Source organism: Siphateles boraxobius, unplaced genomic scaffold (genome assembly GCF_051911475.1).
Source record: "Siphateles boraxobius isolate OS27281-9 unplaced genomic scaffold, OSU_SipBor_1 23, whole genome shotgun sequence".
Lineage (NCBI taxonomy): Eukaryota > Metazoa > Chordata > Actinopteri > Cypriniformes > Leuciscidae > Siphateles > Siphateles boraxobius.
In genome coordinates, this window is record NW_027508844.1 from 1,481,672 (window position 1) to 1,509,365 (window position 27,694).

The 27,694-nt window shown below is 40.9% G+C and overlaps 32 non-coding genes across 32 annotated transcripts; all 32 read left to right on the plus strand.

Moving 5' to 3' along the window:
• The first annotated feature begins 684 nt into the window (after positions 1-684).
• On the plus strand, positions 685-758 carry trnat-ugu (transfer RNA threonine (anticodon UGU)). Its single transcript has one exon. It is a non-coding gene; the product is annotated as a tRNA-Thr (tRNA).
• A 1,093-nt stretch (positions 759-1,851) lies between these two features.
• Positions 1,852-1,925, plus strand: trnat-cgu (transfer RNA threonine (anticodon CGU)). The gene has a single exon. It is a non-coding gene; the product is annotated as a tRNA-Thr (tRNA).
• Positions 1,926-2,755: 830 nt separating this feature from the next.
• Positions 2,756-2,829, plus strand: trnat-ugu (transfer RNA threonine (anticodon UGU)). The gene has a single exon. It is a non-coding gene; the product is annotated as a tRNA-Thr (tRNA).
• Positions 2,830-2,968: 139 nt separating this feature from the next.
• Positions 2,969-3,057, plus strand: trnar-ucu (transfer RNA arginine (anticodon UCU)). The gene is given in 2 exon segments: positions 2,969-3,005; positions 3,022-3,057. It is a non-coding gene; the product is annotated as a tRNA-Arg (tRNA).
• Positions 3,058-3,193: 136 nt separating this feature from the next.
• trnat-cgu (transfer RNA threonine (anticodon CGU)) lies at positions 3,194-3,267 on the plus strand. Its single transcript has one exon. It is a non-coding gene; the product is annotated as a tRNA-Thr (tRNA).
• A 747-nt stretch (positions 3,268-4,014) lies between these two features.
• On the plus strand, positions 4,015-4,088 carry trnat-agu (transfer RNA threonine (anticodon AGU)). The gene has a single exon. It is a non-coding gene; the product is annotated as a tRNA-Thr (tRNA).
• Positions 4,089-5,722: 1,634 nt separating this feature from the next.
• On the plus strand, positions 5,723-5,796 carry trnat-agu (transfer RNA threonine (anticodon AGU)). The gene has a single exon. It is a non-coding gene; the product is annotated as a tRNA-Thr (tRNA).
• Positions 5,797-12,022: 6,226 nt separating this feature from the next.
• trnat-agu (transfer RNA threonine (anticodon AGU)) lies at positions 12,023-12,096 on the plus strand. The gene has a single exon. It is a non-coding gene; the product is annotated as a tRNA-Thr (tRNA).
• A 139-nt stretch (positions 12,097-12,235) lies between these two features.
• trnar-ucu (transfer RNA arginine (anticodon UCU)) lies at positions 12,236-12,324 on the plus strand. The gene is given in 2 exon segments: positions 12,236-12,272; positions 12,289-12,324. It is a non-coding gene; the product is annotated as a tRNA-Arg (tRNA).
• A 535-nt stretch (positions 12,325-12,859) lies between these two features.
• Positions 12,860-12,933, plus strand: trnat-agu (transfer RNA threonine (anticodon AGU)). The gene has a single exon. It is a non-coding gene; the product is annotated as a tRNA-Thr (tRNA).
• Positions 12,934-16,451: 3,518 nt separating this feature from the next.
• trnat-cgu (transfer RNA threonine (anticodon CGU)) lies at positions 16,452-16,525 on the plus strand. The gene has a single exon. It is a non-coding gene; the product is annotated as a tRNA-Thr (tRNA).
• Positions 16,526-17,356: 831 nt separating this feature from the next.
• trnat-ugu (transfer RNA threonine (anticodon UGU)) lies at positions 17,357-17,430 on the plus strand. The gene has a single exon. It is a non-coding gene; the product is annotated as a tRNA-Thr (tRNA).
• A 139-nt stretch (positions 17,431-17,569) lies between these two features.
• On the plus strand, positions 17,570-17,658 carry trnar-ucu (transfer RNA arginine (anticodon UCU)). The gene is given in 2 exon segments: positions 17,570-17,606; positions 17,623-17,658. It is a non-coding gene; the product is annotated as a tRNA-Arg (tRNA).
• A 136-nt stretch (positions 17,659-17,794) lies between these two features.
• Positions 17,795-17,868, plus strand: trnat-cgu (transfer RNA threonine (anticodon CGU)). The gene has a single exon. It is a non-coding gene; the product is annotated as a tRNA-Thr (tRNA).
• An 830-nt stretch (positions 17,869-18,698) lies between these two features.
• trnat-ugu (transfer RNA threonine (anticodon UGU)) lies at positions 18,699-18,772 on the plus strand. Its single transcript has one exon. It is a non-coding gene; the product is annotated as a tRNA-Thr (tRNA).
• A 1,831-nt stretch (positions 18,773-20,603) lies between these two features.
• Positions 20,604-20,692, plus strand: trnar-ucu (transfer RNA arginine (anticodon UCU)). The gene is given in 2 exon segments: positions 20,604-20,640; positions 20,657-20,692. It is a non-coding gene; the product is annotated as a tRNA-Arg (tRNA).
• A 136-nt stretch (positions 20,693-20,828) lies between these two features.
• On the plus strand, positions 20,829-20,902 carry trnat-cgu (transfer RNA threonine (anticodon CGU)). The gene has a single exon. It is a non-coding gene; the product is annotated as a tRNA-Thr (tRNA).
• An 830-nt stretch (positions 20,903-21,732) lies between these two features.
• On the plus strand, positions 21,733-21,806 carry trnat-ugu (transfer RNA threonine (anticodon UGU)). The gene has a single exon. It is a non-coding gene; the product is annotated as a tRNA-Thr (tRNA).
• Positions 21,807-21,945: 139 nt separating this feature from the next.
• On the plus strand, positions 21,946-22,034 carry trnar-ucu (transfer RNA arginine (anticodon UCU)). The gene is given in 2 exon segments: positions 21,946-21,982; positions 21,999-22,034. It is a non-coding gene; the product is annotated as a tRNA-Arg (tRNA).
• A 136-nt stretch (positions 22,035-22,170) lies between these two features.
• Positions 22,171-22,244, plus strand: trnat-cgu (transfer RNA threonine (anticodon CGU)). Its single transcript has one exon. It is a non-coding gene; the product is annotated as a tRNA-Thr (tRNA).
• Positions 22,245-23,074: 830 nt separating this feature from the next.
• Positions 23,075-23,148, plus strand: trnat-ugu (transfer RNA threonine (anticodon UGU)). The gene has a single exon. It is a non-coding gene; the product is annotated as a tRNA-Thr (tRNA).
• A 139-nt stretch (positions 23,149-23,287) lies between these two features.
• trnar-ucu (transfer RNA arginine (anticodon UCU)) lies at positions 23,288-23,376 on the plus strand. Its single transcript is given in 2 exon segments — positions 23,288-23,324; positions 23,341-23,376. It is a non-coding gene; the product is annotated as a tRNA-Arg (tRNA).
• A 136-nt stretch (positions 23,377-23,512) lies between these two features.
• On the plus strand, positions 23,513-23,586 carry trnat-cgu (transfer RNA threonine (anticodon CGU)). The gene has a single exon. It is a non-coding gene; the product is annotated as a tRNA-Thr (tRNA).
• Positions 23,587-24,416: 830 nt separating this feature from the next.
• On the plus strand, positions 24,417-24,490 carry trnat-ugu (transfer RNA threonine (anticodon UGU)). Its single transcript has one exon. It is a non-coding gene; the product is annotated as a tRNA-Thr (tRNA).
• A 139-nt stretch (positions 24,491-24,629) lies between these two features.
• Positions 24,630-24,718, plus strand: trnar-ucu (transfer RNA arginine (anticodon UCU)). The gene is given in 2 exon segments: positions 24,630-24,666; positions 24,683-24,718. It is a non-coding gene; the product is annotated as a tRNA-Arg (tRNA).
• Positions 24,719-24,854: 136 nt separating this feature from the next.
• On the plus strand, positions 24,855-24,928 carry trnat-cgu (transfer RNA threonine (anticodon CGU)). The gene has a single exon. It is a non-coding gene; the product is annotated as a tRNA-Thr (tRNA).
• An 830-nt stretch (positions 24,929-25,758) lies between these two features.
• On the plus strand, positions 25,759-25,832 carry trnat-ugu (transfer RNA threonine (anticodon UGU)). The gene has a single exon. It is a non-coding gene; the product is annotated as a tRNA-Thr (tRNA).
• Positions 25,833-25,971: 139 nt separating this feature from the next.
• Positions 25,972-26,060, plus strand: trnar-ucu (transfer RNA arginine (anticodon UCU)). The gene is given in 2 exon segments: positions 25,972-26,008; positions 26,025-26,060. It is a non-coding gene; the product is annotated as a tRNA-Arg (tRNA).
• Positions 26,061-26,196: 136 nt separating this feature from the next.
• trnat-cgu (transfer RNA threonine (anticodon CGU)) lies at positions 26,197-26,270 on the plus strand. Its single transcript has one exon. It is a non-coding gene; the product is annotated as a tRNA-Thr (tRNA).
• An 830-nt stretch (positions 26,271-27,100) lies between these two features.
• trnat-ugu (transfer RNA threonine (anticodon UGU)) lies at positions 27,101-27,174 on the plus strand. The gene has a single exon. It is a non-coding gene; the product is annotated as a tRNA-Thr (tRNA).
• A 139-nt stretch (positions 27,175-27,313) lies between these two features.
• Positions 27,314-27,402, plus strand: trnar-ucu (transfer RNA arginine (anticodon UCU)). Its single transcript is given in 2 exon segments — positions 27,314-27,350; positions 27,367-27,402. It is a non-coding gene; the product is annotated as a tRNA-Arg (tRNA).
• Positions 27,403-27,538: 136 nt separating this feature from the next.
• trnat-cgu (transfer RNA threonine (anticodon CGU)) lies at positions 27,539-27,612 on the plus strand. Its single transcript has one exon. It is a non-coding gene; the product is annotated as a tRNA-Thr (tRNA).
• Positions 27,613-27,694: the final 82 nt, after the last annotated feature.

Consider the following 27,694-nt stretch of genomic DNA (forward strand, 5'->3'; position numbering starts at 1 on the left):
CTCTTGAGACAAGAAAAGCACAGCACACATTCAAAAAATAGCGCTAAGACAACCGGATGGATGCGGGTCCGTCACTGATTATGGCCCCCCCGGAAACATTTCCGTTGTGTTTTTGCAGTTTGCAGTTTGTTTCCCTATTTGCTCGTGCTGCGAATATTTGCAGCGAATGTGAAATCGACAAAGTTGTTTTCTGAATTTGCATGTGTTTTCTGAATTTGTATGTGTTTTCTGAATTTGTATGTGTTTTCTGAATATGTAGTTGTTGTGGCGTTGTTTGCATGTGTTTTCTGAATTTGTATGTGTTTTCTGAATATGTAGTTGTTGTGGGGTTTGTATGTGTTGTGACCCTTCTCGGCCACCGTACTTTACAAATATGAATATATAATTCATGAAAATCTTTCTGGATTTTGTCTTTCAGATCAGCTGAAAGCATAGCAGAGATTGCTTTCCATTTCTCCCAGCTGAGACAGAATTTAGATGTATTGTAACTGGAGGTTCCAAAAACATTTCAGACACAAGTATTGAGAGTTTCAGATATTCCCTCTTTCTTCAACAGAGCCCTGAATGCCCCCCGGGTTTTGGAAATAATCCCCTAACCTCTTTCATGATGTAATCAGCTATTTTCCTGACCTGCTACCTCTTTTAGACTTTTTATGCCAACACATTGTAGAAGGTTCAGCAAGTGGCGCTGTGGCTTAGTTTGTCAAAGTGCCTGTCTTGTAAACAGGAGATCCTGGGTTCGAATCCCAGCAGTGCCTATGCCACAGGATGTGGGCACCGCTCACTTAATCTTTTACATATGTAAATCTTTGCATGCTGAACAGTGTGCATCTGCACAAAATGTGGAAATCTAAGAAGTGATGTGCATGCAATAGCGTCTTAAAGTTTGTCTTTTGTGGCTCTGTGGCACAATGGAACAGAAGCCTGCACACCTTTCAGGTTTTGGAAATAATCCTGTAACTTCAAAGGGACCTATTCATGATGTAATCAGCTATTCTCCTGACATGCTACCTCTTTTAGACTTTGTATACAAAAGCATCGAACCAGAGGCAGTAACTTTTGTGTGGCTTAGTTGGTTAAAGCGCCTGTCTAGTAAACAGGAGATCCTGGGTTCGAATCCCAGCAGTGTCTTATCTGTGGCTTCTAAGAGTAGTCATTCAATCATCTCTGATGTGAAAGTCTTGGCAGGAAAGACAATCTGGTCTTTTCGGTTGCAAATTAAGGTTTTAAAAAGTGTCCCTTTTTTGGGTCCCACCAGAGTCACGAATGGTGTCCCTTTGCACAGACGTCTTTACCAGACTGACATTTGCTTAAAGCTGGAGTTTTCCAACTTTTTCAGAAGCCTACGCAGCACATTTTTCTTCTTTTCCTTATTGAGCACACCCAAGTCAGATCGTCCAGTACGTTACTTATCAATCAATTATTTGATTCACCTGTATTAAATGAGAGAGATAATAAAAAAAATATATATATGTGGTGCAGATGCGCTTCAAGAATGGTTTGCAAGTTCCTGGCTTAGGCCTGAAATCTGCTACTACCGATTGATATGGTCAAGCCTATGGATATTTGTACAAACAAAGTCTTTACATATATGAAGAATAATACATGGATATCTTTCTGGATTTTGCCCTTTCATATCAGAAGAAGGCTCAGGAAACATTTTAGGCATGACTATCGAGAGTGTAGAGCCAAAATTAAATGAGTTCAGACATTCCCTTGAGGCGTGAAAGGCCCTCGTGTTTTGGAAACAATCCTCTTACCTCTAAGGGACCTCGTTCATGACGTGATCAGCTGTTTTCCTGATGTGGTACCTCTTTTAGACTTGTTTTACCAACAAATTTCACAGTATCTGGCGCTGTGGCTTAGCTGGTCAAAGCGCCTGTCTCGTAAACAGGAGATCCTGGGTCCAAATCCCAGCAGTGCCTTTGGCACAGGATATGGGAGTGCTTAACCTTTTCACATATGAAAGTCTTTGCATGACGAACTGTGTTTACCTGCACAAAACTGGAAAAACTAAGAAGTGCTGCGCATGCAACACTTCCCTGAAGTGTGTCATTTTATGGTACAATGGATAGAACTTTGGACTTCTAGGATGCGAATGGAGAAATTCCCTGGTTGTGAGTCCCACCAGAATAGTCAGTGGGCTCTTTTGCTCTGATGTCTCTGTGAGTCAGACATATGTTTAAAACTGGGGTCCACAAACTACTTCAGAAGCCTACCCTTCACATTCTGCTCATCTCCCTTATTGGACACACCCACGTCAGATCATAGAGTACTCTACTAAGTAGCTCAATTAACCCTTTTGAAATAAGGTAAATAACGAAAATGTATAGCGTCTGGGAGGTTTCGAGAATGGTTTGAAAACCACTGGCTTAGGCCAGAATCTGCTACTTCCTATTGTTGAGATCCAGCCTTTGGATGTATTCAAAACAGTCTTTACAAATATGAATATATAATTCATGAAAAGCTTTCTGGATTTTGTCTTTCAGATCAGCTGAAAGCATAGCAGTGATTGCTTTCCATTTCTCCTAGCTGAGACAGAGTTTAGATGTATTGTAACTGGAGGTTCCAAAAACCTTTCAGAAACACGTATTGAGATTTTCAGATATTCCCTCTTTCTTCAACAGAGCCCTGAATGCCCCTCGGGTTTTGGAAATAATCCCCTAACCTCTTTCATGATGTAATTAGCTATTTTCCTGACCTGCTACCTCTTTTAGACTTTTTATAGCAACACATTGTAGAAGGCTCAGCAAGTGGCGCTGTGGCTTAGTTGGTCAAAGCGCCTGTCTTGTAAACAGGAGATCCTGGGTTCGAATCCCAGCAGTGCCTATGCCACAGGATGTGGGCACCACTCACTTAATCTTTTACATATGTAAATCTTTGCATGCTGAACAGTGTGCATCTGCACAAAATGTGGAAATCTAAGAAGTGATGTGGATGCAATAGCGTCTTAAAGCTTGTCTTTTGTGGCTCTGTGGCGCAATGGATAGCGCATTGGACTTCTAGGTTGTGAATGGAGATATTCAAAGGTTGTGGGTTCGAGTCCCACCAGAGTCGTGCATACCCTCTATTGCTCAGATGTTTTGGAAACAATCCTCTTACCTCTAAGGGACCTCGTTCATGACGTGATCAGCTGTTTTCCTGATGTGGTACCTCTTTTAGACTTGTTTTACCAACAAATTTCACAGTATCTGGCGCTGTGGCTTAGCTGGTCAAAGCGCCTGTCTCGTAAACAGGAGATCCTGGGTTCAAATCCCAGCAGTGTCTTTGGCACAGGATATGGGAGTGCTTAACCTTTTCACATATGAAAGTCTTTGCATGACGAACTGTGTTTACCTGCACAAAACTGGAAAAACTAAGAAGTGCTGCGCATGCAACACTTCCCTGAAGTGTGTCATTTTATGGTACAATGGATACAACTTTGGACTTCTAGGATGCGAATGGAGAAATTCCCTGGTTGTGAGTCCCACCAGAATAGTCAGTGGCCTCTTTTGCTCTGATGTCTCTGTGAGTCAGACATATGCTTAAAACTTGAATCCACAAACTACTTCAGAAGCATACCCTTCACGTTCTGCTTATTTCCCTCTTTGGACACACCCAACTCAGATCACAGAGTACTCTACTAATTAACTTAAGTCACCTATTTAAAGAAGAATAGGTTGAAATCCACTGGCCTAGGCCAAAATCTGCAACAACCTATTGTTGGCCACCTACCTCGAAGAAAAAGAAGAAAAAAAAACACGCTTTCCATTTCACCAAGCTGAAACAGCATTTAGATGTATCGTAACTAGAGGTTCCCGAAACATTTGAGACACGAGTACTGAGAGTTTCGATCCAGAAATAAATGGCTTGAGATATTCCCTTGTCCCTCAACAGAAGCCTGCACACCTTTCAGGTTTTGGAAATAATCCTGTAACTTCAAAGGGACCTATTCATGATGTAATCAGCTATTCTCCTGACATGCTACCTCTTTTAGACTTTGTATACAAAAGCATCGAACCAGTGACAGTAACTGGCGCTGTGGCTTAGTTGGTCAAAGCGCCTGTCTAGTAAACAGGAGATCCTGGGTTCGAATCCCAGCAGTGCCTAATCTGTGGCTTCTAAGAGTAGTCATTTAACCTTCTCCTTCTCTGACGTGAAAGTCTTGGCAGGAAAGACAATCTGGACTTCTCGGTTGCAAATGAAGGTTTTAAAAAGGTTGTCGTTTTTTGGGTCCCACCAGAGTCACGAATGGTGTCCCTTTGCACAGACGTCTTTACCAGACTGACATTTGCTTAAAGCTGGGGTTTTCCAACTTTTTCAGAAGCCTACGCAACACATTTTTCTTCTTTTCCTTATTGAGCACACCCAAGTCAGATCGTCGAGTACGTTAATTATCAATCAATTATTTGATTCACCTGTATTAAATGAGAGAGATAATAAAATATATATATATATATATGTGGTGCAGATGCGCTTCAAGAATGGTTTGCAAGCTCCTGGCTTAGGCCTGAAATCTGCTACTACCCATTGATATGGTCAAGCCTATGGATATTTGTACAAACAAAGTCTTTACATATATGAAGAATAATACATGGATAACTTTCTGGATTTTGCCATTTCATATCAGAAGAAGGCTCAGGAAACATTTTAGGCATGACTATCGAGAGTGTAGAGCCAAAATTAAATGAGTTCAGACATTCCCTTGAGGCGTGAAAGGCCCTCGTGTTTTGGAAACAATCCTCTTACCTCTAAGGGACCTCTTTCATGACGTGATCAGCTGTTTTCCTGATGTGCTACCTCTTTTAGACTTGTTTTACCAACAAATTTCACTGATCTGTGGCTTAGCTGGTCAAAGCGCCTGTCTCGTAAACAGGAGATCCTGGGTTCAAATCCCAGCAGTGCCTTTGGCACAGGATATGGGAGTGCTTAACCTTTTCACATATGAAAGTCTTTGCATGACGAACTGTGTTTACCTGCACAAAACTGGAAAAACTAAGAAGTGCTGCGCATGCAATACTTCCCTGAAGTGTGTCATTTTATGGTACAATGGATAGAACTTTGGACTTCTGGGATGCGAATGGAGAAATTCCCTGGTTGTGGTTTTGAGTCCCACCAGAATAGTCAGTGGCCTCTTTTGCTCTGATGTCTCTGTGAGTCAGACATATGTTTAAAACTGGGGTCCACAAACTACTTCAGAAGCCTACCCTTCACATTCTGCTCTTTTCCCTTATTGGACACACCCACGTCAGATCATAGAGTACTCTACTAAGTAGCTCAATTAACCCTTTTGAAATAAGGTAAATAACAAAAATGTATAGCGTCTGGGAGGTTTCGAGAATGTTTTGAAAACGACTGGCTTAGGCCAGAATCTGCTACTTCCTATTGTTGAGATCCAGCCTCTGGATGTATTCAAAACAGTCTTTACAAATATGAATATATAATTCATGAAAAGCTTTCTGGATTTTGTCTTTCAGATCAGCTGAAAGCATAGCAGAGATTGCTTTCCATTTCTCCTAGCTGAGACAGAGTTTAGATGTATTGTAACTGGAGGTTCCAAAAACATTTCAGAAACACGTATTGACAGTTTCAGATATTCCCTCTTTCTTCAACAGAGCCCTGAATGCCCCTCGGGTTTTGGAAATAATCCCCTAACCTCTTTCATGATGTAATCAGCTATTTTCCTGACCTGCTACCTCTTTTAGACTTTTTATAGCAACACATTGTAGAAGGTTCAGCAAGTGGCGCTGTGGCTTAGTTGGTCAAAGCGCCTGTCTAGTAAACAGGAGATCCTGGGTTCGAATCCCAGCAGTGCCTATGCCAGTGGATGTGGGCACCGCTCACTTAATCTTTTACATATGTAAATCTTTGCATGCTGAACAGTGTGCATCTGCACAAAATGTGGAAATCTAAGAAGTGATGTGCATGCAATAGCGTCTTAAAGTTTGTCTTTTGTGGCTCTGTGGCACAATGGAACAGAAGCCTGCACACCTTTCAGGTTTTGGAAATAATCCTGTAACTTCAAAGGGACCTATTCATGATGTAATCAGCTATTCTCCTGACATGCTACCTCTTTTAGACTTTGTATACAAAAGCATCGAACCAGAGGCAGTAACTTTTGTGTGGCTTAGTTGGTTAAAGCGCCTGTCTAGTAAACAGGAGATCCTGGGTTCGAATCCCAGCAGTGTCTTATCTGTGGCTTCTAAGAGTAGTCATTCAATCATCTCTGATGTGAAAGTCTTGGCAGGAAAGACAATCTTTTGCTCTGATGTCTCTGTGAGTCAGACATATGCTTAAAACTTGAATCCACAAACTACTTCAGAAGCATACCCTTCACGTTCTGCTTATTTCCCTTATTGGACACACCCAACTCAGATCACAGAGTACTCTACTAATTAACTTAAGTCACCTATTTAAATAAGAATAGGTTGAAATCCACTGGCCTAGGCCAAAATCTGCAACAACCTATTGTTGGCCACCTACCTAGAAAAAAAAGAAGAAAAAAAAACACGCTTTCCATTTCTCCAAGCTGAAACAGCATTTAGATGTATCGTAACTAGAGGTTCCCGAAACATTTGAGACACGAGTACTGAGAGTTTCGATCCAGAAATAAATGGCTTGAGATATTCCCTTGTCCCTTGAAGGAATACAAGTTTATTAAAAGGTTTAATCTAACTTCTAATACTATCATATATAAACTGAGAAAGTTCTGTTTGTTGAAGTTAGCATTTCAGGTTAGGATGGTAAATGATATCAGCTGTGAAACAGTTTCCAGCAAGAGAATCTGGCAAATCCTGTTTTCTCCATTGTAAGTTAAATGAGTCTGATCACTGAGACTTTCTTTAATGGCTCTGAGATGGCTCTTGGAACCAGAGTTCCTGGCCACTATCAGCATTTGAATAGTTATGCTGATTCCATTGGATTGGTAATGCCCTCAGAGTAGGGTGTGTTCGTACTACATTTGCATGCTTTGTTTGAATTTATCTCCACCTCCAGAAGTCCCTCCTCTTAAAATGCCTATAATATACCATGTAAAGTTACTTTAATTTAGACGATGTTGGAATGACTGCAGCTACCGACAAGCAATAAAGAACTTCTGCTTGGAAAACTTCCACCCTCTCCTGGTCTGAGCTTCTAACTTTTCTACAAAGAAAAAGATCACTACAGATGGTGCCGTGACCCGGATAGAATTAACTTCACCTGAATCCAGATTGGAATTCAAGCTCAAAGATCTGACTGCATTCCAGAGAGAATCTTACCTGAATACAGAACTGAAATCTCCACTCAACAAAGACTGAGTTCCAGAACTGAAATCTCCACTCAACAAAGACTGAGTTCCAGAACTGAAATCTCCACTCAACAAAGACTGAGTTCCAGAACTGACTCCTGAAACTTCAAAGCTCAACAAAGAACAAACTTTTTTTGGCTGAGTTCCAGACGGAATCCTTTCCGTACAAACAACGATTTGGTGAGTTTCACTCTATTCAAAGAACCACTGAAGACCAGTACAAATCTCTGCGCCGTCAGAGAACAGTTATCAGACAGCTGCAGTGTCTGGCTAACAAAGTTACCCTTTAAAAGTTTATTTTCAAGATGAAAGTATAGCCTCTACATTGCTAGAGAATGTATCCTCTAAAGTTAGGGAAGGTTAACATTACGTGTCAATATTGGTGAACCTCTGTTCAAACAGGGATGTGTTTATCCTCTTAAAGTTAGGAAGGTGAAAGATCCTTTGCATTTCCTTTTAGAGAAGATTAGCGTAACGTGCTAATATTTTCTGTGTTACCCTTTGCTCTGGGTAAGGAAGGTTAACTGTGTTATCGAGTGTAGCCTCTTTTGATCAGAGAAGATTTAGTGTTTTTGTTTGTTTTATCCTCTAAAAGTTAAGAAGGTGAAAGATCCTTTGCATTTTTCTTTTAGGGAAGATTAGCGTAACATGCTAATAGTTTGTGATGTGTTGGTAACAAGGAAGTTTAACAAGATTTGATCTGTGTTAACAAGTATACCCTCTGTTGATCAGAGAAGTTTATTTTTTGATTGTGTGGTAACAAAAGAAATCCACAAAATGGTTAGAAGAAATGCTAGGCTAGTTCCATCAACTGAGAAAAATTGACTAGCTAGCCCTTTATGGACAGACAGTGAGTTCAAGTCATTGTTAGGAGAGAAAATGGATTCCATAATGACTGAGTCAGTTAGATTGGATTTGACAAAGAAATTTGGTATTGATCCAGACAAAGTTTGGTCTATTGAAGAATGCAAGAAGGTGTTAGGTGCATGTATCAGAAAGAAAAACATGAAAGGCATAATCTGTTGCCATAGAGAATATAGCTTATCCATTGCACAAGAACAAACTAGGTGTATTGATAAATTAAAAGAACAGAACAAACAAATGCACACTAAGGTGGGCCATAACAAGGCCTCAACCAAATGTGACTCAGAAGACCAACAGTCAGATGAAACTTATCCTGACTGATAAGCCTGTAGATTCAGTAAAGGTATGTGTTGCAAGAAGATCTCAGGGAATTGAGGGAACTGAAAGTGTTCCTCCCAACTCTTCTGTTGTCCAAAACCAAACTGTTGCCAAAGCACTCGGACCTAGAGACATAGAAAGACTATCCCAAAGCTTACCTTCAGTACGCACAGATTTTTCTGATTTTAGAAGGGCATTGATCAGTAAAATGCGTCTTTACGACATGTCGTTGGCAGAAGTCACACAGCTGATGTCACAAATTCTAACTGAATCTGAATTCAACAGTTTTGAGTCTGCTGTTACTTCTGAACTACAACATGCCAGAAAAGATGAATTGAGAGAGGGAGTTTTGAAAGCGTTGAAGAACATTGTTGGACCCAGAATTGACTGGTCGAAGATCACTAGTTGTTTACAGAAGAAGGGTGAAACTGTTAGTGAGTACACTCAAAGATTTTGCCAGTCAGCAGCAGCGTACAGTGGTATAGCTGACACTTCAGAGAAGGTGTTAGAAGATAATGGTCCCCTAGTTCGCACATGGTTTGATGGTCTGTTGTCAGAACATAGAAAAGCATTGCCTTTCTTAGACTTAACATGGTCCACTAGAACCATACAAAACAACTTGGAGAGGTTAACTACTTGGGAAACAGATTCTGATGTCAAGGCAAGAGTAAAAATTGCAGCAGCATCCTTTAAGGTCAACACAGAGAATCAACAGAAACGCAAATGTCCTAAGAGAGAGGGCAGCAGTTGTTATTACTGTGGTAAACATGGACATTGGGGAAAGGAGTGTAGGAAAAACAAAAAGAACTTTAAACAAGTTAACAATGTTACTCAGCTCCTACTCAGTCTGCTTGCTACTCTGAAGCAGCCCGTCCCCTCGTCATTAAACTCGTTGGGCAGCTTGTTGATGTGTTAACCATTTGGGCTGTGAGTGCTTAATTTCCCCAGTAACTTTCAACAAAGATGAAAGACTTATTTTTGTTTAATAGAACAAAAGGAAAGTGACTGTCTCACCCTTCCTTTGGGGAACACCAAGTTAAGTAGACTCACAGCCTTAAATGTTATTTTACAGCACAGACCTTTCATCATTAAGTGTGTTAGGTCAGACTGTAAACGTAAAAAAAGCCCTCATGCAGTGTCCACAATAATGCCAAATATTGTCTTACAGCGTGCACCTGTCACAAATCCGTCCTCATGTATGCTGTCTGCTATGACTGAAGTTTTGTTAGAGGATGAAGGAGAAATTACTCACGATTGTGTTACGCTTACATATACACCTATGAGTGAAGTAAAAGAAAAAGGTAACAGACGAGCAGGTTATGCAGTAACGTCCACCACGGAAGTGTTAGCTTCAGGACGTCTTCCAGATCATTTTTCAGCTCAAGCTGCAGAACTAGTAGCCCTAACAAGAGCATGCACGCTAGCTTCAGGATCGGTTGCTAATATCTACACAGATTCCAGATATGCTTTTGGGGTAATTCATGATTTTGGTGTCAGGTTGAACGTGCAAACAGAACAATCAAAATCAGGCTAAGCAAAATGCATCAGGAAGGAGTACCATGGGTTGAAGCGTTGCCAGCAGTACTGTGTAGTATAAGAGCCTCACCTAACAGATCAGTAGGACTGAGCCCTCATGAGATTATTACTGGACGCCCAATGCAGATGCCAGGTGTGATTGATCTTAGAAATGCTGATGTACACATTGCCTCAGATGCCCTGATCACTTACTGTGAAAACCTCACAAAGGCAGTACAGAGTGCCAGAGAGAGAGTTGAGTCGTGTTGGCAGACTCCACCAGAAGGTGGACACACTATCATCCCAGGTCAATGGGTTATGATAAAGTCATTCAAAAACAAGCCATTAGAGCCTAAGTGGCACGGACCATATCAAGTGATGTTGATTACAGCTGCTGCAGTATTATGTCAGGGAAAGAAAACCTGGACTCATGTGTCACACTGTAAGGTTGTTCCTGCTCCAACAGGGATAGCATAGGACACGAACCAGTGGGGAGCCGAGGAAAGAACCGATTGCAACAGGCGTCGGTGGCCAACCCTTCGGTGAAGAATCCCTCATAGGCCTTCCCATCCATTAATCCATCCTCATCTCACTGCGTTCTTTAGGTGTCATAATTAAGAAATAGGGAAGAAGGAACAACAATAGCAGACTCGGAAAAGTTTACAACCCTAGTGTTTGAACAAATACTGCTCTCCTGTCTTTTGTTTTCTCTCTTCCTCTGTGCAGATAACACTTGATGGCTGAACCGAGACCCATATGCACCGACCTCCTCGTCTGCGTATGAAGACATAACCTCAAGAAACAACTAGACCCACTCCCGAGCCAACTATCACAAAAGGATAGAGAAAAGAAAAAGAAAAAATAAATACACAACGCAGAGACTACGAAACCTTCAGTCATACATCGACATGATCAAGATTGTCCTACTACTACACATCATGAAGATCGCACAAAGTCCGGACTCCAGAAACAACATATTCTTAGAGCTGATGAATATGTCACAAATGCCTTGTTTGCTGGAAAGAAAGTGTGCATGTCACATCCGAAGATGACTGCATTCCAGGACTCACTTGTGCACAAACATGGTGGTCCAACAAGACATTCTTGATCTTTCAGCAAAATTACACCAAGATGACTGAGGATAATTCTTCATGGTTCAGAAACTTGATTGATCACGAGAAAATCACAGTTCCAACCAGAAAAGACTCACGGACCCTAATTGCATGTTTTGTTTATGTGTCAACATGCAATTACAGAAAAATAAACACAGAACATGCCTTATGTGCCTGTAACTATCACAAGTTGCAAGAATTAATTTTTAATTGTTTAAATTTGTATATAGTGTGGGAGTAATTTAGAACTCCCAAAGGGGGAATTGAAGGAATACAAGTTTATTAAAAGGTTTAATCTAACTTCTAATACTATCATATATAAACTGAGAAAGTTCTGTTTGTTGAAGTTAGCATTTCAGGTTAGGATGGTAAATGATATCAGCTGTGAAACAGTTTCCAGCAAGAGAATCTGGCAAATCCTGTTTTCTCCATTGTAAGTTAAATGAGTCTGATCACTGAGACTTTCTTTAATGGCTCTGGGATGGCTCTTGGAACCAGAGTTCCTGGCCACTATCAGCATTTGAATAGTTATCCTGATTCCATTGGATTGGTAATGCCCTCAGAGTAGGGTGTGTTCGTACTACATTTGCATGCTTTGTTTGAATTTGTCTCCACCTCCAGAAGTCCCTCCTCTTAAAATGCCTATAATATACCATGTAAAGTTACTTTAATTTAGACGATGTTGGAATGACTGCAGCTACCGACAATCAATAAAGAACTTCTGCTTGGAAAACTTCCACCGTCTCCTGGTCTGAGCTTCTAACTTTTCTACAAAGAAAAAGTTCACAACACCCTTATCCCTCAACAGAAGCCTGCACACCTTTCAGGTTTTGGAAATAATCCTGTAACTTCAAAGGGACCTATTCATGATGTAATCAGCTATTCTCCTGACATGCTACCTCTTTTAGACTTTGTATACAAAAGCATCGAACCAGCGACAGTAACTGGCGCTGTTGCTTAGTTGGTCAAAGCGCCTGTCTAGTAAACAGGAGATCATGGATTCGAATCCCAGCAGTGCCTATGCCACAGGATGTGGGCACCGCTCACTTAATCTTTTACATATGTAAATCTTTGCATGCTGAACAGTGTGCATCTGCACAAAATGAGGAAATCTAAGAAGTGATGTGCATCGAATAGCGTCTTAAAGCTTGTCTTTTGTGGCTCTGTGGCGCAATGGATAGCGCATTGGACTTCTAGATTGTGAATGGAGGTATTCAAAGGTTGTGGGTTCGAGTCCCACCAGAGTCGTGCATACCCTCTATTGCTCAGATGTCTTTGTGTTGGACAGGCATATGCTTAAAACTTGAATCCACAAACTACTTCAGAAGCATACCCTTCACGTTCTGCTTATTTCCCTTATTGGACACACCCAACTCAGATCACAGAGTACTCTACTAATTAACTTAAGTCACCTATTTAAATAAGAATAGGTTGAAATCCACTGGCCTAGGCCAAAATCTGCAACAACCTATTGTTGGCCACCTACCTAGAAAAAAAGAAGAAAAAAACACGCTTTCCATTTCTCCAAGCTGAAACAGCATTTAGATGTATCGTAACTGGAGGTTCCCGAAACATTTGAGACACGAGTACTGAGAGTTTCGATCCAGAAATAAATGGCTTGAGATAATCCCTTGTCCCTCAACAGAAGCCTGCACACCTTTCAGGTTTTGGAAATAATCCTGTAACTTCAAAGGGACCTATTCATGATGTAATCAGCTATTCTCCTGACATGCTACCTCTTTTAGACTTTGTATACAAAAGCATCGAACCAGTGACAGTAACTGGCGCTGTGGCTTAGTTGGTTAAAGTGCCTGTCTAGTAAACAGGAGATCCTGTGTTCGAATCCCAGCAGTGTCTTATCTGTGGCTTCTAAGAGTAGTCATTCAATCATCTCTGATGTGAAAGACAATCTGGACTTCTCGGTTGCAAATGAAGGTTTTAAAAAGTGTGCCGTATTTTGGGTCCCACCAGAGTCACGAATGGTGTCCCTTTGCACAGACGTCTTTACCAGACTGACATTTGCTTAAAGCTGGGGTTTTCCAATTTTTTCAGAAGCCTATGCAGCACATTTTTCTTCTTTTCCTTATTGAGCACACCCAAGTCAGATCGTCCAGTACGTTACTTATCAATCAATTATTTGATTCACCTGTATTAAATGAGAGAGATAATAAAAAATATATATATATATGTGGTGCAGATGCGCTTCAAGAATGGTTTGCAAGCTCCTGGCTTAGGCCTGAAATCTGCTACTAGGCAAGGCAAGTTTATTTATATAGCACATTTCATACACAATGGTAATTCAAAGTGCTTTACATAGAAGAAATTAAAATAATCAAAAGAAATCAGAATAATTAAAACAGTTTAGAATAAAAGATAAAATACAGAAATCAGAATAATTAAAACATAAAATAAAATACAGTGCAAACAGTCGGACGAACAGTGGCACAGTGCTCATTCAGTAAATGCACAGCTAAACAGATGTGTTTTGAGTCTGGATTTGAATGTGACTACTGTAGGAGCACATCTAATCTCTTCTGGAAGCTGGTTCCAGCTGCGGCTGGCATAGTAGCTAAAAGCAGACTCGCCATGCTTAGAGTGAACCCTTGGTATTTCTAGCCGATGTGATCCTAATGATCTGAGTGATCTGTTGGGTTTATATTCAGTGAGCATATCTGCAATGTATTGAGGTCCTAGGCCATTGAATGATTTATATACCAGTAATAATACTTTAAAATCAATCCTAAATGTAACTGGCAGCCAGTGTAAAGACCTGAGGACTGGTGTGATGTGTTCATATTTTCTGGTTCTGCTCAGAATCCTAGCAGCAGCGTTCTGTATGAGCTGCAACTGTCTTATGGTCTTTTTGGGAAGGCCAGTGAGAAGTCCATTACAATAATCCACCCTACTGGTGATGAAAGCATGCACAAGTTTTTCTAAGTCTTGACTGGAAACAAAGCATCTAATTCTTGCAATATTTTTCAGGTGATAATATGCTGATTTAGTTATTGCTTTGACATGACTACTGAAACTAAGGTCTGACTCCAGAGACACACCCAGATTCCTGACTTGATTTTTAGTTGTTTGACCCCTAGACTGAAGGTATGCGTTCACCTTGAGAACTTCATCTTTGTTTCCAAACGCAATGACTTCAGTTTTGTCTTTGTTTAACTGAAGAAAGTTTTGGCACATCCAATTGTTTACTTCATCAATGCATTGGCAAAGGGAGTCAATGGGGCTGTAATCGTTAGGCGATAGGGCTAAGTAGAGCTGTGTGTCGTCTGCATAGCTATGGTAAGCGATTTGGTTCTTTCTCATTATTTGGCTCATTGGGAGCATGTACAGGTTGAATAGGAGTGGCGCAAGAATTGAGCCTTGAGGGACTCCGCATGTCATGGATGTCCACTCAGACTTATGGTCTCCTATACTCACATAATAACCTCTGCCTCCTAAGTATGACCTGAACCATTTTAGGACTATCCCAGAAAGCCCGACCCAGTTTTCCAGCCTGTCAAGAAGTATTTTGTGATCGTCAGTGTCAAATGCAGCACTGAGGTCGAGTAGTACCAGCACTGATAATTTGCCTGTATCAGTATTTAAGCGAATATCATTTATTATCTTTATGAGCGCGGTCTCTGTACTGTGGTGCGGTCGGAAACCAGATTGAAAATGGTCAAAGTATCCATTCGAGCTTAAGAATTTGTTCAGCTGATTGAAGACAACTTTTTCAATGATCTTGCCTATGAAAGGAAGATTTGAGATCGGTCTATAGTTGTTTAATATGGTCTTATCCAGATTGCTCTTTTTCAGGAGGGGCTTGACAACAGCAGTTTTCAGGGAGGTCGGAAAACTCCCAGAGAGAAGTGAGGCATTTACCACTTCTAGGAGATCTGCTTCTAAGCTGTGTAACACATTTTTGAAAAAAGATGTGGGAAGTGCATCAAGGGCGCAGGTTGATGTTTTTAGTTGCTGTACGGTTTCTTCCAAAATTTTGCCATCAATTTCTTCGAAATCAGACATAGTGGCTACTTTCTCGTGCTGTTGTTTGATCTGCCTGACCCCAGCGCAACTCAAGGATGAGCTGATCACCTTTCTGATATTATTGATTTTCTCAGAGAAGAAAGAAGCAAACTCACTGCACTTTCTCACTGAGAGCATTTCACTGGGAATCTGGCTTGGGGGGTTTGTCAGTCTCTCTACAGTAGCAAAAAGAGTGCGCGTGTTGTTTATATTGCTGTTTATAATATTCGAGAAAAAAGTCTGTCTAGCTTTGCTTAGTTCCTTATTGAAAGCATGGATGCTGTCTTTGTAGATGTTATAATGGACTACAAGTTTTGTCTTCCGCCACATGCGCTCTGCTTTTCTGCATTGTCTTTTCATATTTTGCACTGCTGTTGAGTTTCTCCAAGGTGCTTTTTGTCTGCCACTCTTCTTCCTGACTTTCACAGGAGCAATATCATCAATTACACTCTTAACTTTTGAGTTAAAAGAATCAAGGAGAAAATCAACAGAGTCAGCAGATATGCTTGGTGTTAAAGATATAGCCTTCATAAATAGTACACTAGTATTCTCATTTAAGCATCTCTTCTTGACAGACACAGATCTAGCTTCAATGGCAGGAGAGATCAATATATCAAAGAAAATACAAAAATGATCAGACAGTGCTACATCCTTAATAACAATTGATGAAATGTTTAGACCCTTACTGATAAGTAAATCTAGAGTGTGTCCACGATTATGTGTGGCTCCATGTACATGCTGAGTCAGATCAAAAGTTTTTAAAACAGTTTTGATTTCTTTTGCCATATTGTTTTCTGCATTATCTATGTGAATGTTAAAATCTCCAGCAATGGCAAAGCAGTCAAACTCTGAGGAAATAGAACTTAACAGTTCTGTTAAGTTCTCAGCAAAAGCTGGAGAGTATTTTGGAGGCCTGTAAACAATGATAAGTAAAATGCGTGGAGCACCTTTTAACACAATACCCAGATATTCGAAAGACGGGTAATTCCCAAATGATATTTGCTTACATTGATAGACATCTTTATAAAGCGATACTTTATACTACCGATTGATATGGTCAAGCCTATGGATATTTGTACAAACAAAGTCTTTAAATATATGAAGAATAATACATGGATATCTTTCTGGATTTTGCCCTTTCATATCAGAAGAAGGCTCAGGAAACATTTTAGGCATTACTATCGAGAGTGTAGAGCCAAAATTAAATGAGTTCAGACATTCCCTTGAGGCGTGAAAGGCCCTCGTGTTTTGGAAACAATCCTCTTACCTCTAAGGGACCTCGTTCATGACGTGATCAGCTGTTTTCCTGATGTGGTACCTCTTTTAGACTTGTTTTACCAACAAATTCCACAGTACCTGGCGCTGTGGCTTAGCTGGTCAAAGCGCCTGTCTCGTAAACAGGAGATCCTGGGTTCAAATCCCAGCAGTGCCTTTGGCACAGGATATGGGAGTGCTTAACCTTTTCACATATGAAAGTCTTTGCATGACGAACTGTGTTTACCTGCACAAAACTGGAAAAACTTAAGAAGTGCTGCGCATGCAACACTTCCCTGAAGTGTGTCATTTTATGGTACAATGGATAGAACTTTGGACTTCTAGGATGCGAATGGAGAAATTCCCTGGTTGTGAGTCCCACCAGAATAGTCAGTGGCCTCTTTTGCTCTGATGTCTCTGTGAGTCAGACATATGTTTAAAACTGGGGTCCACAAACTACTTCAGAAGCCTACCCTTCACATTCTGCTCATCTCCCTTATTGGACACACCCACGTCAGATCATTGAGTACTCTACTAAGTAGCTCAATTAACTCTGTTGAAATAAGGAAGATAACGAAAATGTATAGCGTCTGGGAGGTTTCGAGAATGGTTTGAAAACCACTGGCTTAGGCCAGAATCTGCTACTTCCTATTGTTGAGATCCAGCCTCTGGATGTATTCAAAACAGTCTTTACAAATATGAATATATAATTCATGAAAATCTTTCTGGATTTTGTCTTTCAGATCAGCTGAAAGCATAGCAGAGATTGCTTTCCATTTCTCCCAGCTGAGACAGAATTTAGATGTACTGTATCTGGAGGTTCCAAAAACATTTCAGACACAAGTATTGAGAGTTTCAGATATTCCCTCTTTCTTCAACAGAGCCCTGCATGCCCCTCGGGTTTTGGAAATAATCCCCTAACCTCTTTCATGATGTAATCAGCTATTTTCCTGACCTGCTACCTCTTTTAGACTTTTTATGCCAACACATTGTAGAGAGTTCAGCAAGTGGCGCTGTGGCTTAGTTGGTCAAAGCGCCTGTCTTGTAAACAGGAGATCCTGGGTTCGAATCCCAGCAGTGCCTATTCCACAGGATGTGGGCACCACTCACTTAATCTTTTACATATGTAAATCTTTGCATGCTGAACAGTGTGCATCTGCACAAAATGAGGAAATCTAAGAAGTGATGTGCATGCAATAGCGTCTTAAAGTACATTTTGTGTGGCTCTGTGGCGCAATGGATAGCGCATTGGACTTCTAGATTGTGAATGGAGATATTCAAAGGTTGTGGGTTTGAGTCCCACCAGAGTCGTGCATACCCTCTATTGCTCAGATGTTTTGGAAACAATCCTCTTACCTCTAAGGGACCTCGTTCATGACGTGATCAGCTGTTTTCCTGATGTGGTACCTCTTTTAGACTTGTTTTACCAACAAATTTCACAGTATCTGGCGCTGTGGCTTAGCTGGTCAAAGCGCCTGTCTCGTAAACAGGAGATCCTGGGTTCAAATCCCAGCAGTGCCTTTGGCACAGGATATGGGAGTGCTTAACCTTTTCACATATGAAAGTCTTTGCATGACGAACTGTGTTTACCTGCACAAAACTGGAAAAACTAAGAAGTGCTGCGCATGCAACACTTCCCTGAAGTGTGTCATTTTATGGTACAATGGATAGAACTTTGGACTTCTAGGATGCGAATGGAGAAATTCCCTGGTTGTGAGTCCCACCAGAATAGTCAGTGGCCTCTTTTGCTCTGATGTCTCTGTGAGTCAGACATATGTTTAAAACTGGGGTCCACAAACTACTTCAGAAGCCTACCCTTCACATTCTGCTCATCTCCCTTATTGGACACACCCACGTCAGATCATAGAGTACTCTACTAAGTAGCTCAATTAACCCTTTTGAAATAAGGTAAATAACGAAAATGTATAGCGTCTGGGAGGTTTCGAGAATGGTTTGAAAACCACTGGCTTAGGCCAGAATCTGCTACTTCCTATTGTTGAGATCCAGCCTTTGGATGTATTCAAAACAGTCTTTACAAATATGAATATATAATTCATGAAAAGCTTTCTGGATTTTGTCTTTCAGATCAGCTGAAAGCATAGCAGAGATTGCTTTCCATTTCTCCTAGCTGAGACAGAGTTTAGATGTATTGTAACTGGAGGTTCCAAAAACCTTTCAGAAACACGTATTGAGAGTTTCAGATATTCCCTCTTTCTTCAACAGAGCCCTGAATGCCCCTCGGGTTTTGGAAATAATCCCCTAACCTCTTTCATGATGTAATCAGCTATTTTCCTGACCTGCTACCTCTTTTAGACTTTTTATAGCAACACATTGTAGAAGGTTCAGCAAGTGGCGCTGTGGCTTAGTTGGTCAAAGCGCCTGTCTTGTAAACAGGAGATCCTGGGTTCGAATCCCAGCAGTGCCTATGCCACAGGATGTGGGCACCACTCACTTAATCTTTTACATATGTAAATCTTTGCATGCTGAACAGTGTGCATCTGCACAAAATGTGGAAATCTAAGAAGTGATGTGGATGCAATAGCGTCTTAACCTGTTAACCGTTTCCAGAGCGTCGGCGCACTGAAGCGGTTTTTTTTTTTATTTAGTTCAAATTTACTATCAGATTTAATGTTATACCTTGACAAACTATACATCATTAAAAAGATATAATACTCAAGATTCAGTATTTGACCACTATTGTATTCTGAGAAACTTATAGTGACAGTTATGTCTTAATTTGTGTCAGGAGTTATGAAATGGAAAATTGAGTCGATACCTTTAATATGAATTATGAGCGTCAGCTGGTCCATTCATAAAAAACACTCCGTGCTGTCGTCATGACAGCGATTCGCAAAACATTGTCCCTCAGGGCTTTAGCTCAAAAATGTGCAGACTTGGAGAAATATTGATATATTCTCATAGATTCACATCATATTTATATAGACAGGAATAATATTTGTTGAATTTATACCCAAATGCGTCGATGTAATCATTATGATCGCTTCTTACTGAGATGTGCTGTGTTTTCAATTTATACCAATAGCCTGAGGGCGCTATATGCACAATAACAGTCCATATATGGATCACGAAGAAGACCCATAGTCATGTGACATTCCAGGACGTCACTGATACAGAAAGTAGCTGACAGAGATCGCTGTAACATGCAGATAAAGATGTTTTGAAGACAATAAACATGATTGCAATGATATTTGAGTTACCTGTGTTCTTCAAGCCATGCCAGGTATTTCATAATAATAGATTATATTTATAATGCAATGCTAATCGATATAGATTTCATCATCGTGCAGAACACTATAAATAATAAATTTTCTGTCGGATTTTTTTTTATCTGAAGCCAAATTAGATCACAGAAGATTATTTAAAACACTCGACTTGCGTTATAAAGTAAGTTTGGAGCACAAACATGGTTTCAATCTCATAAATGGTCGTGTATTGATGGTGTGCTAAGCTAACATGCTAGCTAGCCCAGGTGCACCTGCCACCAGCAGTTATTGTTTTATGATTTTTTTCTAAATAGGAATGCTTACTGAAATGTTTCAGTGCATTTGATACCAGTTTCAAATATTTAGTGAGAACTTTGATAAAAGAAATTAGGGTTTGAAACCCTATGAATAGCCTGTGAATAGCCAGTCGTTAGTAGCTATAATGCAGACAAAAGAAATGCATATTTAGAGCCATAACCAGTATGGAGAGGTGTAAATGTGTGCAGGAGAGACTGACTCTGAATGGGGCTCGTTTGCTCCACAAAATAATAGAGACAATAGACTGATTAGATGACTCAGAAGATGACTAAACATCAGTTTGCATTTTAGAGTCTAATCAAAATAAAGTAATTTGACATGTTCTTGAAAAACATTTAACTAAAAACATAGTTTTAGACTTATCATTTTCAGATTTTAAATATAAAATGGTCACACATATGGCTTTAGCTGCAGTGCATTTCTAGATTCCTCCAGGGCCAACTTCAATTTTATTTTTATGAAGATGTTTCATGAAAGTAAATTTCTAATAACTTTACAAAACTTTGAAGCTATTTAAACATTTTTTTTTCATTATGACAATAATTATTTCTACATTTACAATAAACTACTAGGTGTCAGCTTTCAAATGAGATCATACTTGTGCTTTTAGTGCAAAGGGTTCATGAACTGTATCTGTTTAAGTTTGGGTATGCCATTTCTGGGGATTTTTCAAAAGTGGCCTTGAAGGTTAACAGGTTAAAGCTTGTCTTTTGTGGCTCTGTGGCGCAATGGATAGCGCATTGGACTTCTAGGTTGTGAATGGAGATATTCAAAGTTTGTGGGTTCGAGTCCCACCAGAGTCGTGCATACCCTCTATTGCTCAGATGTTTTGGAAACAATCCTCTTACCTCTAAGGGACCTCGTTCATGACGTGATCAGCTGTTTTCCTGATGTGGTACCTCTTTTAGACTTGTTTTACCAACAAATTTCACAGTATCTGGCGCTGTGGCTTAGCTGGTCAAAGCGCCTGTCTCGTAAACAGGAGATCCTGGGTTCAAATCCCAGCAGTGCCTTTGGCACAGGATATGGGAGTGCTTAACCTTTTCACATATGAAAGTCTTTGCATGACGAACTGTGTTTACCTGCACAAAACTGGAAAAACTAAGAAGTGCTGCGCATGCAACACTTCCCTGAAGTGTGTCATTTTATGGTACAATGGATAGAACTTTGGACTTCTAGGATGCGAATGGAGAAATTCCCTGGTTGTGAGTCCCACCAGAATAGTCAGTGGCCTCTTTTGCTCTGATGTCTCTGTGAGTCAGACATATGTTTAAAACTGGGGTCCACAAACTACTTCAGAAGCCTACCCTTCACATTCTGCTCATCTCCCTTATTGGACACACCCACGTCAGATCATAGAGTACTCTACTAAGTAGCTCAATTAACCCTTTTGAAATAAGGTAAATAACGAAAATGTATAGCGTCTGGGAGGTTTCGAGAATGGTTTGAAAACCACTGGCTTAGGCCAGAATCTGCTACTTCCTATTGTTGAGATCCAGCCTTTGGATGTATTCAAAACAGTCTTTACAAATATGAATATATAATTCATGAAAAGCTTTCTGGATTTTGTCTTTCAGATCAGCTGAAAGCATAGCAGAGATTGCTTTCCATTTCTCCTAGCTGAGACAGAGTTTAGATGTATTGTAACTGGAGGTTCCAAAAACCTTTCAGAAACACGTATTGAGAGTTTCAGATATTCCCTCTTTCTTCAACAGAGCCCTGAATGCCCCTCGGGTTTTGGAAATAATCCCCTAACCTCTTTCATGATGTAATCAGCTATTTTCCTGACCTGCTACCTCTTTTAGACTTTTTATAGCAACACATTGTAGAAGGTTCAGCAAGTGGCGCTGTGGCTTAGTTGGTCAAAGCGCCTGTCTTGTAAACAGGAGATCCTGGGTTCGAATCCCAGCAGTGCCTATGCCACAGGATGTGGGCACCACTCACTTAATCTTTTACATATGTAAATCTTTGCATGCTGAACAGTGTGCATCTGCACAAAATGTGGAAATCTAAGAAGTGATGTGGATGCAATAGCGTCTTAAAGCTTGTCTTTTGTGGCTCTGTGGCGCAATGGATAGCGCATTGGACTTCTAGGTTGTGAATGGAGATATTCAAAGTTTGTGGGTTCGAGTCCCACCAGAGTCGTGCATACCCTCTATTGCTCAGATGTTTTGGAAACAATCCTCTTACCTCTAAGGGACCTCGTTCATGACGTGATCAGCTGTTTTCCTGATGTGGTACCTCTTTTAGACTTGTTTTACCAACAAATTTCACAGTATCTGGCGCTGTGGCTTAGCTGGTCAAAGCGCCTGTCTCGTAAACAGGAGATCCTGGGTTCAAATCCCAGCAGTGCCTTTGGCACAGGATATGGGAGTGCTTAACCTTTTCACATATGAAAGTCTTTGCATGACGAACTGTGTTTACCTGCACAAAACTGGAAAAACTAAGAAGTGCTGCGCATGCAACACTTCCCTGAAGTGTGTCATTTTATGGTACAATGGATAGAACTTTGGACTTCTAGGATGCGAATGGAGAAATTCCCTGGTTGTGAGTCCCACCAGAATAGTCAGTGGCCTCTTTTGCTCTGATGTCTCTGTGAGTCAGACATATGTTTAAAACTGGGGTCCACAAACTACTTCAGAAGCCTACCCTTCACATTCTGCTCATCTCCCTTATTGGACACACCCACGTCAGATCATAGAGTACTCTACTAAGTAGCTCAATTAACCCTTTTGAAATAAGGTAAATAACGAAAATGTATAGCGTCTGGGAGGTTTCGAGAATGGTTTGAAAACCACTGGCTTAGGCCAGAATCTGCTACTTCCTATTGTTGAGATCCAGCCTTTGGATGTATTCAAAACAGTCTTTACAAATATGAATATATAATTCATGAAAAGCTTTCTGGATTTTGTCTTTCAGATCAGCTGAAAGCATAGCAGAGATTGCTTTCCATTTCTCCTAGCTGAGACAGAGTTTAGATGTATTGTAACTGGAGGTTCCAAAAACCTTTCAGAAACACGTATTGAGAGTTTCAGATATTCCCTCTTTCTTCAACAGAGCCCTGAATGCCCCTCGGGTTTTGGAAATAATCCCCTAACCTCTTTCATGATGTAATCAGCTATTTTCCTGACCTGCTACCTCTTTTAGACTTTTTATAGCAACACATTGTAGAAGGTTCAGCAAGTGGCGCTGTGGCTTAGTTGGTCAAAGCGCCTGTCTTGTAAACAGGAGATCCTGGGTTCGAATCCCAGCAGTGCCTATGCCACAGGATGTGGGCACCACTCACTTAATCTTTTACATATGTAAATCTTTGCATGCTGAACAGTGTGCATCTGCACAAAATGTGGAAATCTAAGAAGTGATGTGGATGCAATAGCGTCTTAAAGCTTGTCTTTTGTGGCTCTGTGGCGCAATGGATAGCGCATTGGACTTCTAGGTTGTGAATGGAGATATTCAAAGTTTGTGGGTTCGAGTCCCACCAGAGTCGTGCATACCCTCTATTGCTCAGATGTTTTGGAAACAATCCTCTTACCTCTAAGGGACCTCGTTCATGACGTGATCAGCTGTTTTCCTGATGTGGTACCTCTTTTAGACTTGTTTTACCAACAAATTTCACAGTATCTGGCGCTGTGGCTTAGCTGGTCAAAGCGCCTGTCTCGTAAACAGGAGATCCTGGGTTCAAATCCCAGCAGTGTCTTTGGCACAGGATATGGGAGTGCTTAACCTTTTCACATATGAAAGTCTTTGCATGACGAACTGTGTTTACCTGCACAAAACTGGAAAAACTAAGAAGTGCTGCGCATGCAACACTTCCCTGAAGTGTGTCATTTTATGGTACAATGGATAGAACTTTGGACTTCTAGGATGCGAATGGAGAAATTCCCTGGTTGTGAGTCCCACCAGAATAGTCAGTGGCCTCTTTTGCTCTGATGTCTCTGTGAGTCAGACATATGTTTAAAACTGGGGTCCACAAACTACTTCAGAAGCCTACCCTTCACATTCTGCTCATCTCCCTTATTGGACACACCCACGTCAGATCATAGAGTACTCTACTAAGTAGCTCAATTAACCCTTTTGAAATAAGGTAAATAACGAAAATGTATAGCGTCTGGGAGGTTTCGAGAATGGTTTGAAAACCACTGGCTTAGGCCAGAATCTGCTACTTCCTATTGTTGAGATCCAGCCTTTGGATGTATTCAAAACAGTCTTTACAAATATGAATATATAATTCATGAAAAGCTTTCTGGATTTTGTCTTTCAGATCAGCTGAAAGCATAGCAGAGATTGCTTTCCATTTCTCCTAGCTGAGACAGAGTTTAGATGTATTGTAACTGGAGGTTCCAAAAACCTTTCAGAAACACGTATTGAGAGTTTCAGATATTCCCTCTTTCTTCAACAGAGCCCTGAATGCCCCTCGGGTTTTGGAAATAATCCCCTAACCTCTTTCATGATGTAATCAGCTATTTTCCTGACCTGCTACCTCTTTTAGACTTTTTATAGCAACACATTGTAGAAGGTTCAGCAAGTGGCGCTGTGGCTTAGTTGGTCAAAGCGCCTGTCTTGTAAACAGGAGATCCTGGGTTCGAATCCCAGCAGTGCCTATGCCACAGGATGTGGGCACCACTCACTTAATCTTTTACATATGTAAATCTTTGCATGCTGAACAGTGTGCATCTGCACAAAATGTGGAAATCTAAGAAGTGATGTGGATGCAATAGCGTCTTAAAGCTTGTCTTTTGTGGCTCTGTGGCGCAATGGATAGCGCATTGGACTTCTATGTTGTGAATGGAGATATTCAAAGTTTGTGGGTTCGAGTCCCACCAGAGTCGTGCATACCCTCTATTGCTCAGATGTTTTGGAAACAATCCTCTTACCTCTAAGGGACCTCGTTCATGACGTGATCAGCTGTTTTCCTGATGTGGTACCTCTTTTAGACTTGTTTTACCAACAAATTTCACAGTATCTGGCGCTGTGGCTTAGCTGGTCAAAGCGCCTGTCTCGTAAACAGGAGATCCTGGGTTCAAATCCCAGCAGTGTCTTTGGCACAGGATATGGGAGTGCTTAACCTTTTCACATATGAAAGTCTTTGCATGACGAACTGTGTTTACCTGCACAAAACTGGAAAAACTAAGAAGTGCTGCGCATGCAACACTTCCCTGAAGTGTGTCATTTTATGGTACAATGGATAGAACTTTGGACTTCTAGGATGCGAATGGAGAAATTCCCTGGTTGTGAGTCCCACCAGAATAGTCAGTGGCCTCTTTTGCTCTGATGTCTCTGTGAGTCAGACATATGTTTAAAACTGGGGTCCACAAACTACTTCAGAAGCCTACCCTTCACATTCTGCTCATCTCCCTTATTGGACACACCCACGTCAGATCATAGAGTACTCTACTAAGTAGCTCAATTAACCCTTTTGAAATAAGGTAAATAACGAAAATGTATAGCGTCTGGGAGGTTTCGAGAATGGTTTGAAAACCACTGGCTTAGGCCAGAATCTGCTACTTCCTATTGTTGAGATCCAGCCTTTGGATGTATTCAAAACAGTCTTTACAAATATGAATATATAATTCATGAAAAGCTTTCTGGATTTTGTCTTTCAGATCAGCTGAAAGCATAGCAGAGATTGCTTTCCATTTCTCCTAGCTGAGACAGAGTTTAGATGTATTGTAACTGGAGGTTCCAAAAACCTTTCAGAAACACGTATTGAGAGTTTCAGATATTCCCTCTTTCTTCAACAGAGCCCTGAATGCCCCTCGGGTTTTGGAAATAATCCCCTAACCTCTTTCATGATGTAATCAGCTATTTTCCTGACCTGCTACCTCTTTTAGACTTTTTATAGCAACACATTGTAGAAGGTTCAGCAAGTGGCGCTGTGGCTTAGTTGGTCAAAGCGCCTGTCTTGTAAACAGGAGATCCTGGGTTCGAATCCCAGCAGTGCCTATGCCACAGGATGTGGGCACCACTCACTTAATCTTTTACATATGTAAATCTTTGCATGCTGAACAGTGTGCATCTGCACAAAATGTGGAAATCTAAGAAGTGATGTGGATGCAATAGCGTCTTAAAGCTTGTCTTTTGTGGCTCTGTGGCGCAATGGATAGCGCATTGGACTTCTAGGTTGTGAATGGAGATATTCAAAGTTTGTGGGTTCGAGTCCCACCAGAGTCGTGCATACCCTCTATTGCTCAGATGTTTTGGAAACAATCCTCTTACCTCTAAGGGACCTCGTTCATGACGTGATCAGCTGTTTTCCTGATGTGGTACCTCTTTTAGACTTGTTTTACCAACAAATTTCACAGTATCTGGCGCTGTGGCTTAGCTGGTCAAAGCGCCTGTCTCGTAAACAGGAGATCCTGGGTTCAAATCCCAGCAGTGTCTTTGGCACAGGATATGGGAGTGCTTAACCTTTTCACATATGAAAGTCTTTGCATGACGAACTGTGTTTACCTGCACAAAACTGGAAAAACTAAGAAGTGCTGCGCATGCAACACTTCCCTGAAGTGTGTCATTTTATGGTACAATGGATAGAACTTTGGACTTCTAGGATGCGAATGGAGAAATTCCCTGGTTGTGAGTCCCACCAGAATAGTCAGTGGCCTCTTTTGCTCTGATGTCTCTGTGAGTCAGACATATGTTTAAAACTGGGGTCCACAAACTACTTCAGAAGCCTACCCTTCACATTCTGCTCATCTCCCTTATTGGACACACCCACGTCAGATCATAGAGTACTCTACTAAGTAGCTCAATTAACCCTTTTGAAATAAGGTAAATAACGAAAATGTATAGCGTCTGGGAGGTTTCGAGAATGGTTTGAAAACCACTGGCTTAGGCCAGAATCTGCTACTTCCTATTGTTGAGATCCAGCCTTTGGATGTATTCAAAACAGTCTTTACAAATATGAATATATAATTCATGAAAAGCTTTCTGGATTTTGTCTTTCAGATCAGCTGAAAGCATAGCAGAGATTGCTTTCCATTTCTCCTAGCTGAGACAGAGTTTAGATGTATTGTAACTGGAGGTTCCAAAAACCTTTCAGAAACACGTATTGAGAGTTTCAGATATTCCCTCTTTCTTCAACAGAGCCCTGAATGCCCCTCGGGTTTTGGAAATAATCCCCTAACCTCTTTCATGATGTAATCAGCTATTTTCCTGACCTGCTACCTCTTTTAGACTTTTTATAGCAACACATTGTAGAAGGTTCAGCAAGTGGCGCTGTGGCTTAGTTGGTCAAAGCGCCTGTCTTGTAAACAGGAGATCCTGGGTTCGAATCCCAGCAGTGCCTATGCCACAGGATGTGGGCACCACTCACTTAATCTTTTACATATGTAAATCTTTGCATGCTGAACAGTGTGCATCTGCACAAAATGTGGAAATCTAAGAAGTGATGTGGATGCAATAGCGTCTTAAAGCTTGTCTTTTGTGGCTCTGTGGCGCAATGGATAGCGCATTGGACTTCTAGGTTGTGAATGGAGATATTCAAAGTTTGTGGGTTCGAGTCCCACCAGAGTCGTGCATACCCTCTATTGCTCAGATGTTTTGGAAACAATCCTCTTACCTCTAAGGGACCTCGTTCATGACGTGATCAGCTGTTTTCCTGATGTGGTACCTCTTTTAGACTTGTTTTACCAACAAATTTCACAGTATCTGGCGCTGTGGCTTAGCTGGTCAAAGCGCCTGTCTCGTAAACAGGAGATCCTGGGTTCAAATCCCAGCAGTGTCTTTGGCACAGGATATGGGAGTGCTTAACCTTTTCACATATGAAAGTCTTTGCATGACGAACTGTGTTTACCTGCACAAAACTG